The 9,676-nt window shown below is 44.5% G+C and overlaps 1 pseudogene; it reads right to left on the bottom strand.

The window, feature by feature from the left end:
• Nucleotides 1-6,402: 6,402 nt before the first annotated feature.
• On the bottom strand, nt 6,403-6,520 carry LOC126186149 (5S ribosomal RNA; annotated as a pseudogene).
• Between the last annotated feature and the right edge of the window lie 3,156 nt (nt 6,521-9,676).

Raw genomic sequence — 9,676 nt, 5'->3', positions numbered from 1 at the left:
ACAATCCTCGCTGGCTCAGACAGGTAGAGCGACAGCGACCGTGGGCCGTAAATGTATGGTGCAGAATCATTGGCGATCACCTCATTGGTCCTCACTTCATTGCAGGGGCCCAAACAGCTGCAACATACATCGCGTTTCTACAGAATGATCTGCCAACGTTGCTCGAAAATGTCCCACTGGAAACGCGTCGACGTATGTGGTATCAGCATGATGGTGCACCTGCACATTCCGCAATTAACACTAGGCTGTCCCTTGACAGGATGTTCGACGGGCGTTTCATAGGACGTGGAGGACGCATAAATTGGCCAGCCCGTTCTCCTGATCTTACACCTCTGGACTTCTTTCAGTGGGGTACGTTAAAGGAGAATGTGTAGCGTGATGTGCCTACAACCACAGAGGATATGCAACAACGTATTGTGGCAGCCTGCGGCGACATTACACCAGATGTACTGCGGCGTGTACGACATTCATTACGCCAGAGATTGCAATTGTGTGCAGCAAATGATGGCCACCACGTTGAATATCTATTGGCCTGACATGTCGGGACACACTCTATTCCACTCCATAATTGAAAACGGAAACCACGTGTGTACGTGTACCTCACGCCTCATGGTAATGTACATGTGCGTCAGTGAAAAAGACCAATAAAAAGGTGTTAGCATGTGGACGTAATGTGCTCTTCCAGTCTATTCTGTACCTAAGGTCCATCACCGTTCCCTTTGGATCCCTACGTAATTCGGTGCTCTCCGATACACACGATCGAACAGCGGAGTGGTACTCAAGCGTCAACTTTAGGTTACAATATCTCCGGATGTTATTAACATTTTACAATGCAACAAACGGCACTGATTACGTATTTGTTCATATGTTCAGATGTGCTACCAAAACTAACGTGGTTCCATTTAAAAAAAACGTAGGTTTGTGTTAAAAAACGTACTTCCGTGCATTTTTTTTGTGGTTTGTATTAACCAATTACACTAGCCCCTCTCCTCACGTTCGGTCTGTGGAATCTATTCGTCAGTATTTGATGTGGTTTACGAAATATATCCAGCGGTAATGTTAGGTGACTCACCCTGTATTGTTACCACCAACTTTCATATCGCGCAATGATCACCATTCAAAGATAAGGGAAATTAGAGCTCGTACTGAGGCGTTCAGACAGTCGTTTTTCCCTCGCGCGATCCGCGAGTGGAACAAAGGGGGGGGGGGGGGGGATATGACTTTGGCGCGAATAGTGCCCTCCGCCACACACCGCTTGGTATGTGTAGATATAGGTGTAGATCTTATTTCACTAATACTAAAGAAGAGTCATATGGCTCGTATTTCATCGCCAACTCTTCGCAACTTCCTTTTAGCAAATGTAATTCGTGTTACTCTGGCTTCTTCTTTTTTCTAAGTCACATATTCTTTCCGTATGTCAGATCCAAGTGCAAGCTTCATTTCTTACTTGTTAGTCTGATTTTGTGCTTTTTAGTGTCTGTCAAAGTCATGTCGCCTATTACGTGAACAGTATTTCAGCAGTCCACGCAGAAGTCTGTTGCTCAACGATGTGGTAAAAAATAAAAAAAAAACAAAAAAAAAACTATGAAGTGAAGTCCTCGAAAAATTCTGACATTTTTAATTTCTGGCGTGCATTTCGCAATGAATATTTCATAGAGCTAAGGACCTTTGAACGAAGTTCATTCGTACCTAGCTGTCTCTCTCTCTCTCTCTCACACACACACACACACACACACACACACACACAGTTTTTGCATCCAGAAACCTGGCCCAGAGTTTTCTTCGCCAAACGACACTCTCCGGCAGCTGTAGCACCATATGCGGATCCCACGATAGCACTCATCCTCTCATCGGGCAGAGGATTTCCGACTATTGATGATTGGTGCTCCAATGAGCTTTCGAACTGACGTAAACTGATCGATGTAACTGCATGAGTCAGCTGTTCCTTTACCTCCTGGAAGTGAGCAAGATCCTACCCCTAGCCCTGTTTTCCAGCCCCGACAGTGAATGTATAAAGGTACAAAAGGTGCTTGGATTGTATGGTGCATACGAACTCCACTCTGAAAAAAATTGCGTATGTCTAAATGTTGGGAAATCCTACTATCTATCGAACACTGAAGTTACAGGAGTTCATGAAAGCACATTATAGAGACAGCCATCTTTAAATCCGGTACTTAATTGTAGCAAAGAGTATCAAATTAAATTAAAGTTGTTATAATACAACACAATAAGTAGACCAGAAATGACAACTACCTTTAGATTGCTGAGGTTGTCAGCAGTCTAGTACGTAACGACAGCAGTGCCCGCATGTACCTACATGCACCGATCACAACTGGAGCAGCGACGCTCAGCTTCCGATCGAAAATCTATATGGTAGTGAAGTGGATCACACATTATAACAATTACAAATATCTTCACAAGGAATTATATTAGGTTTTTCGGTAAAACTGTTGGTGTTCTTTCCAGAACTATGATCGGAACTGTCATCAGAACTCCAGTGAGATTTCGCATATTTTCAGTCGTAAAATAGATCCCTCATTATTGCATATATCTCATTAACCATTACTTGCTCAAAAAAATCAAGGTTTTCTGTAGAACGCTTGGGAATCTCTTTAGAATTATGATCACAATTTTATTTTCGCAAATCGGAAAATAATTTCTTTCCAACATTAAAATGTTCTCGATTACTAGTGTTTTTTTTATTAAAATTCTGCAGAACTATTCAAATTTAGTACAGAGAACTCTAGAACTATAGCATGTCTGCCGAGAACTCTGAAAAAAAATGTATATTTCTCGAAAGTCGGGTCCCAACTTCACAGCTAGTCAGGTAACCATAAATGTGACCATAGTTTATTCGCAAAATGCTACAAAACTATTAAAATTTTTAACAGGGAACTCAAGAACCATAGCATAAATATAAAGAATTCTGAAAAAATGTATATTTCTCGAAAACCGGGTGCCAACTTCACATTACTGTGGAAGTGATTCTCTTGTTATTGCAGTTATCTCATAAACTGTTATCTGCACAAAAAATATCATTAGGGTTTTCTGTAGAACTCTTCGGGAGCTATTCGGAACTGTGATTGTTAATTTTGTCACAAATCTGGTAATTAATTTTTTTTGTGCAAGATTCAATTTTCCTAAGTAACGTTTTCTATCCGAAATTATATACTTATTCAAGTTTTGCCCGGAGGATTCTAGATCTATGGCATACCTGTCAAGAACTCCGAAAAAAAAATATTTATCTCGAAAGTCGGGTGCCAACTTCACCAGACTAAGCAGCAGGCGTTAAACTACTCACATACAGCTTGTAAAGGATATAAGTGCAGATATTTTTATGTGTGGCGCCTTAATACGTACACACAGCAGTGCGCTCGTTGTTTTTTCTCTGTGTCCAACAGCCTTCCCACAAACATGTCACAAACTTTACGAACTGGATGTTTTCTACACGGTTGTAACTGCGCTACTAAATAGGTACGCCTGTCAGTATAGACTAACCGTTTGCATCCACACACCACACATCAATAACTGGCCTGCTGCCGACAGAAAAATACACAACGTGATCAAAAGTATCCGGACATCCCCCAAAAAATAGGTTTTTCATATTAGGTGCATTATGCTGCCACCTACTGTCAGATACCCCATATCAGCGACATCAGTAGTTGTTAGACATCGTGATAAAGCAGAGTGGGGCGCTCCACGGAACTCGCAGACTTCGAACGTGGTCAGCTGATTGGGTGTCACTTGTGTCATACGTCTGTACGCGAAATTTCCACACTCTTAAACATCCCTAGGTCCACTGTTTGCGACGTGATAGTGAAGTGAAAATGTGAAGGGACATGTGCAGCACAAAAGTCTACAGGCCGATCTCGTCTGTTGACGGCCGGGGTGGCTGGGCGGTTCTAAGCGCCTCAGTCTGGAACCGCGCGACCGCTACGGTCGCAGGTTCGAATCCTGCCTCGGGCATCGATGTGTGTGATGTCCTTAGGTTAGTTAGGTTTAAGTAGTTCTAAGTTCAAGGGGACTGATGACCTTAGAAGTTAAGTCCCATAGTGCTTAGAGCCATTTGAACCATTTTTGACTAACTGAGACCTCCGACAATTGAAGAGGGTCGTAATGTGTAATAGGCTGACATCTATCCAGATCATCACGTAGGAATTCCAAATTGCATTAGGATCCACTGTAAGAACTATGACAGTTTGGCGGGAGGTGGGAAAACTTGGATTTCATGGTCGAGCGGCTGCTCATAAGCCACACATCACGCCGGTAAGTACGAAACGACGCCTCGCTTGGTGTAAGGAGCTAACATTGGACGATTGAACAGTGGAAAAACGTTGTGTGGAGTGACGAATCACGGAACACTATGTGGCGATACGATGACAGGGTGTGGGTATGGCGAATGCGTCTGTAGTGCCAACGGTAAAATTCGAAGGCGTTGGTATTATGGTGTGGTCGTGTTTTTCATGGAGCGGGCTTGCACCCCTTGTTGTTTTGCGTGGCATTATCACAGCACAGTCCTACATTAATGTTTTAAGCACCTTCTTGCTTCCTACTGTTGAAGAGCAATTCAGGGATGGCGATTGCCTCTTTCAACACGATTGAGCACTTGTTCATAATGAACGGCCTGTGGCGGAGTGGTTACCCGACAGTAACATCCCTGGCCTGCACAGAGTTCTGAGCTGAATCCTATAAAACAGTTTTGGGATGTTTTGGAACGCCGACTTCGTGACAGGCCTCACCGACCGATACCGACACCACTCCTCAGGGCAGCACTCCGTGAAGAATGGGCTACCATTCCCCAAGAAACCTTCCAGCACCTGATTGAACGTGTGCCTGCGAGAGTGGAAGCTGTCATCAAGGCTAAGGGTGGGCCAACACCATACTGAATTCCAGCATTATCGATGGATGGCGCCACGAACTTGTAAGTAATTTTCAGCCAGGTGTCCGGAAACTTTTGATCACATAGTGAGGGTATTAATGGTTTGCTCTGGCCACATGTACTTACATGTACTAATCAACTTAAAAACATATTATTGGTAATAGCTATAATTATAAGTCTGGAAATGAAGATTATGCTGATGTAATGTTGTTCAGTACAGTGTCCTCAGTCACAACAGAGATATCTGCATTTGTACACATTACTCCCTGTATAAAAGGAAATAGCTCCAGAAAAAGGGGAGAGGTGTGCTTAGCATGAACATCTATCTAGGAATGAATTACAGGAACGTCTTGCACAAAGGTAAACCGCCGTAAACCGTCATTGTTTAACTTGTTTTTAATTTCTACGATGCATATTGGAGAAAAATCTCAAGCTTCAGGTGACACAGTTTAAATTATTTCACTTTATCTTATATTTGCCACATTACATCTGTATAAATTCTACGTATTTAGTTACTTGATCCACTGATAAAATTCTCTAGTACCACGTTTCCTTTGCACGTATAGAAATTATAGCTTGTTTTATATCTATGGATTGATTGTTTCACTCAAGTTAATCGATAAATGCCGACAGATACTGCGTGATACTGAAGAAGCTTCACCGGGCCATTCGAAACAAGAGGGCGACTGTTTAAGGGAGATTGTTTGTTACACGATGATTCAGGTCGCAAAACAGCAAGAAATACGTTTTAACTTTTCAATGGTTTTAGTGGATATATTCCAAACCTCCCTGTCCATATTCCAGATCTAGTATCTCTGTTCACCAATCTGAAGGAGAATACGGACGGAAAACGATTTCCAACGGAGTCGGAGATGAAGGATGCTGCTGCGTATGAACTGCCAAAGAAGTTGGCCACAGAAAAGCAAAATACAAAAGTAAATGTCCCACCTCAAGCAGTTCTTGGAACATAGTGGGGATTTCAGTAAGCATTTTTCAAAGTGTGAAACATGTTGTAGCCTTCCTACACTAACACTCCATTTTTTAAGGTGTAGGTTCTGATATGTAGTGCTGGAGGATCATGTCGAAGAAACTCACAGGTCAATTTCATTCAGCTACATGCAACAGATACACGTTGAGACACAACTCTCTCACTCCGAGAGGAAAACGACCATTCAGTGTGGGGAAAGAAAAGTCTTCCATTTCAGTGGCTGAATCTGTCACACGGTGTCTCTCGAGCAACAATGCCGCAAGCTTTCTCTCTTCCTCTCTTTCTGCACGTAATGAACGATGAACTATTAAGAATCAGCAAATATGAGAAAAAAAGCACTACGTCTTCAGACCACGAGTGGCCTACCGGGACCATCCGACCGCCGTCTCATCCTACGTGGACGATGCGGATAGGAGGGGTGTGGGGTCAGCACACCGCTCTCCCGGTCGTTATGATGTATTCTTGACCGAAGCCGCTACTATTTGGTCGAGTAGCTCCTCAATTGGCATCACGAGGCTGGGTGCACCCCCAAAAATGGCAACAGCGCATGGCGGCCTGGATGGTCACCCATCAAAGTGCCGACTTCGCCCGACAGCGCTTAATTTCGGTGATCCCACGGGAACCGGTGTATCCACTGTGGTAAGGCCGTTGCCCAGCAAATATGAGAGGCTCCTGATATAAACTCTCACGAACAGTTAATCTCCTTTTTTGGAGTAATAGCGGAAGGCATTGACAGGAATGGCAAGACAAAAACGAACGAGATGAGGGGCATGGGAGGGCAATCCACTCCCTTCCCCCCCCCCTCCCCAGAAAAGAACTTCACTAACCAAACTTGGAGGTGGCGCAATGGTTAGCACACTGGACTCGCATTCGGGAGGACGAGGGTTCAATCCCCTCTCCGGCCATCCTGATTTAGGTTTTCCGTGATTTCCCTAAATCTCTTCAGGCAAATGCCGGGATGGTTCCTTTGACAGGGCACGGCCGATTTCCTTCCCCATCCTTTCCTCACCCGAGCTTGCGCTCCGTCTCTAATGACATCGTTGTCGACGGGACGTTAAACACTAATCTCCTCCTCCTCCTCCTCCTCCTAATAGACTGATGTATCTTTTCAGCTTCAGCTAGAAGAGAACCAGAAAACGTAGTAGATATTGACTAACAGCATATGGATGAAGAGCTGCCATGGAATCTTGAAACTATTTCACTATTCACCGAACAGCTAACATGAGCTGTCCTCCTTCCTAGCTTCAACCCTGGGGAGGCTCTTGGACGAAATCAGGAAAGGGCGTAAACAAAGTGACGTGAGAGAGGAAGGAAGAAGCAAAGAAAGGAATTTTAGGCATAGAATAATTTGGATTAAGTCAAAGACGAGGAATTATATGCGGAGACTGCGAATAGGCTGCAGGTGCGGACTGTGTGTTGTACTGCGACCGCGGGCCCTCTGGGCATCGACTGTTGCTGCCGCAAACGAGACGTAACGCGGCCCTGAGCAGCGCTGTTACTGCCACACATAATAAGCGGCCGACGTCATTTGCGAAGACGCACTTCGGAAAGCCGGTTACTACCCACTCGGGATCCTCGGCAATTACTCCCGGTAGTTACGGCATACAATTAAATATGGCTGCGTTTATAGCGAATAAACCGAGTATGGGCGACCCTCTCGCGAACAATAACACCACAAACATCTCTTTCAGCCGCAAATGTGACGTGTATTGTGCCGAAGGCAGGGTGGAGCAAAAGAACAAGAGCTCTATAGATTATTGGCTGCAATATTCTTTATAATAAACTTTATTTATTTCAATCTACCAAAACATAATTCCTAAACATAGTAAAGGGTAAATCGTAAGTTGTGTGGATGGCGGATAGTCGTCTTCGGTTCATTGGTAGAATTTTGGGAAGATGTGTTTCATCTGTAAAAGAGACCGCTTATAAAACACTAATACGACCTATTCTTGAGTACTGCTCGAGCGCTTGGGATCCCTATCAGGTCGGATTGAGGGAGGACATAGAAGCAATTCAGAGGCGGGCTGCTAGATTTGTTACTGGTAGGTTTGATCATCAAGCGAGTATTACGGAAATGCTTCAGGAACTCGGGTGGCTGGAGGAAAGGAGGCGTTCTTTTCGTGAGTCGCTACTGAGGAAATTTAGAGAACCAGCATTTGAGGCTGACTGCAGTACAATTTTACTGCCGCCAAGTTGTATTTCGCGGAAAGACCACAAAGATAAGATAAGAGAGATGAGGGCTCGTACAGAGCCATATAGACAGTCATTTTTCCCTCGTTCTCTTTGGGAGTGGAACAGGGAGAGAAGATGCTAGTTGTGGTACGAGGTACCCTTCGCCACGCACCGTATTGTGGATTGTGGAGAATGTATGTAGATGTAGCGAATACTCAAGTCAGATTTTTGATGAAACGTTCCAATTCGCTGGGAGATTTAAGTACAGCGTGATTATAATTAAACTTTCCCTACTTGAGCCTGTGCAAACAGAAAACTATTTACTGTATGGGTACCCAACTTCATAGGAATAATGTTCAGACTGTTCCCTGCAGGGTTTCCGTTCCTAGTGATGTCAGTTGTCGTTCGGTGCCGGTACTGGTACGGCGACGTAGGGTTGAAACATAAGTATCAGCGTGCGTTAGAGCTGCAGGCAGTTAATATGGGTCTGGACAAGCTGAGCAGAGCTTTACTCGTAAAGCTGCTTTATCAAAACAACAGCCATAGTGCTGCTACTCATCGCGAGTATTGACGCATTAAAGGAATACAGTGAAGTACACTTTTCTCAGCGAGTTTGAAGAACATTATTCGGTAGTTAGAATTAACAGGATATTTGGAAACTGCTCCTGGGAGAGGCCAATTGTGCCACAAATTATACACTGAAGAGCCAAAGAAACTGGTACACCTGCCTAATATCGTGTAGGGCCCCCGCGAGCACCCAGAAGTGTCGCAACACGACGTGGCATGGACTCAAATAATATCTGAAGTAGGGCTGGAGGAAACTGACACCATGAATCCTGCAGGGCTGGGAGATATCACTCCAAGTGCACGCACCCCACATCATTCCAGCTTGAACAGTTCCCTGCTGACATGCAGGGTCCATGGATTCATGAGGTTGTCTGCATACCCGTACACGTCCATCCGCTCGATACAATTTGAAACGAGACTCGTCCGAGAAGGCAACATGTTTCGAGTTATCAACAGTCCAATGGCAGTGTTGACGGACCCAGGCGAGACGTAAAGCTTTGTGTCGTGCAATCATCGAGGGTACATCAGTGGGCCTTCGGATCCGAAAACCCATATCGGTGATGTGTCCTTGAATGGTTCGCACGCTGACATTCATTGAGGGCCCAGTACTGAAATCTGCAGCAATTTGCGGAAGGGTTGCACTTCTGCTACGTTGAACGATTAACTTCAGTAGTCGTTGGTCCCGTTCTTGCAGGATCTTTTTCAGGCCGCAGCGATGTCGGAGATTTGATGTTTTACCGGGTTTCTGATATTCACGGTACATTCTTGAATTGGTTGTACGGGAAAATCCCCACTTCATCGCTACCTCGGAGATGCTGTGTCCCATCGCTCGTGCGCCGACTATAACACTACATTCACACTCACTTAAATCTTGATAACATGCCGTTGTAGCAACAATAACCGATCGAACAACTGCGCCAGACACTTGTTGTCTTATGCAGGCGTTGCCGACCGCAGCGCCGTATTCTGCTTGTTTACATATCTCTGTATTTGAATATACATGCCTATACCAGTTTCTTTTGCGCTTCAGTGTAGAAAAAGTTAATGTTGCCATTGATGAGATTGCTGGA

The sequence above is a fragment of the Schistocerca cancellata genome, chromosome 4 (assembly GCF_023864275.1).
Source record: "Schistocerca cancellata isolate TAMUIC-IGC-003103 chromosome 4, iqSchCanc2.1, whole genome shotgun sequence".
Lineage (NCBI taxonomy): Eukaryota > Metazoa > Arthropoda > Insecta > Orthoptera > Acrididae > Schistocerca > Schistocerca cancellata.
Note: the sequence above shows the minus strand (reverse complement) of the source record. Positions and strands in the feature narration are given on the sequence as shown.